Here is a 1,687-nt window from a genome sequence, read left to right on the forward strand (position 1 = left end):
AACTTAGAAGATACCTGGTCAAAGCCCGTTATCATAAAAGTGACACCTTAGGGCTCAGAAAGCTTGGAGGGGCTTCCCAGAGGTCACGTTATCAAAACAGGCCTAGAACGGAAGCCTCCTTATTCAGAGTTTGGCTTTCTTTTCACCATACCTCACCCTGGCTTAACCTGCTTCATCACCTATAAAATCAAAAATGTACATTTCTCCCTTTGCCTACATAGCATTTTCCCAGGTGGAAAAGAGGAGCCTGAGAATGTGAGGGGAAGAGGAAGAGGCTAGAAGACAAGCCCATCGTATTGTTAAAGAAGGACCATGGGCCTCAAGGAAAAGACACTTTGATTCCCAAGTTAAAAAGAAAAATGTCAACTCCTTGAAATCTGTTCAGACTCCAATAATCATCCCTAATAAGAAAGCACAGAAATCACTCAGGTAATGAATGAAGTCTTTCCAGAATGTTCGTCATGAATATGCATAAAACTTCAATCTTTAAAAATTACATCTCTTTTCTGTGCTTGTGGCTCCTTAAACCGGACTTTTCACAGACGGACTCCAGAACAGTACATGTGTCTGGACCTTCAGGGATGGGAGCAGCACTTTGCTTCCTGTGCCATCTGGTCCACTGTTCCTAGCTCTAGCCTAGACCCTGGTGACAGCAGAGTAATCAGATAAAAATCAGAAGAACACCTTGGGGAAAAGAATCTAGGACTCAGACGTAACTTCCTCTAAGAAGGATCAAACACTGAAGACTGTTCCTTTTCAAGTTTTATTAATCCTGATTTGTAATTTCTACCACATCATTAGTCATTTCCTATTTCTGAAGAGCTGGCAGCAGTTGCTGAGGCATCAGGCAGTAAATGGCAAGATAACCGTGCCACCTGTGTGCAGTACCGACAGTTGCCCACAATCACATCTGGGTGAGAGGCTAATGTGCTTTTTCTAAAAGGCAAGCCATTTAGAAGTGCAGCCCAGTTTTTGATCTCTTGCTTAATACTTTCATCCACATCATCTCCCCATCTGGGCCTGGAAGTCATCATGTGACCTACAATACTTTGAAAAGAAAGCAGCAACAGCAGCAAATCCGGGAACCCTGGAGCAGGGTAAGCTCTCGAACCCCTCCCTACAATGGGAGGGAGTCTCTGTCTCTAGCTGGGAAAAAACCTTGGGAGCTGAAATTTAAAGAAAGAATGGAAAGTGACAAGAATGATGTCTGGCAAGATCCCTTTTTAAAAAAAGAGATGAAATGTAATTTATAAAGAACTTGAGAGTTTCCCACTAAGACTAATTCCATGGGGCTTCACCCAGTTCATAATGGCATGTAGGCAGCCACAGCAGCCAAGGGGCTTCTGATATGTTGATTCCCTAAGGTCACAGAATCTCCCTGATAAAGCCCTCAAGAAACCCAGCATGTGACAGACAGACAGGGTGCTCTGGGAGCCCTATCTTCAATACAAACCTAACTATCTATGAATACAGGCTTTAGTTCTGGGCATCAAAGAGAGGGCTAACAATGGAAAGAAGTACATGCAGCTTTGTTGGCCAAGCCCCTGGCTGGAGCCTCTGCACCGATCCATCCTGAGAGCTACGGCCAGTACTCAGAAACCTCTGAGCTGCACTTCCTCCGCTGGCAACTTCCTATACCAAGGACTGTAAGGGAAACACAAATAAAGCTCATTNACATGCAGCTTTG

This window comes from Galeopterus variegatus, unplaced genomic scaffold (assembly GCF_000696425.1).
Source record: "Galeopterus variegatus unplaced genomic scaffold, G_variegatus-3.0.2 Scaffold570, whole genome shotgun sequence".
Lineage (NCBI taxonomy): Eukaryota > Metazoa > Chordata > Mammalia > Dermoptera > Cynocephalidae > Galeopterus > Galeopterus variegatus.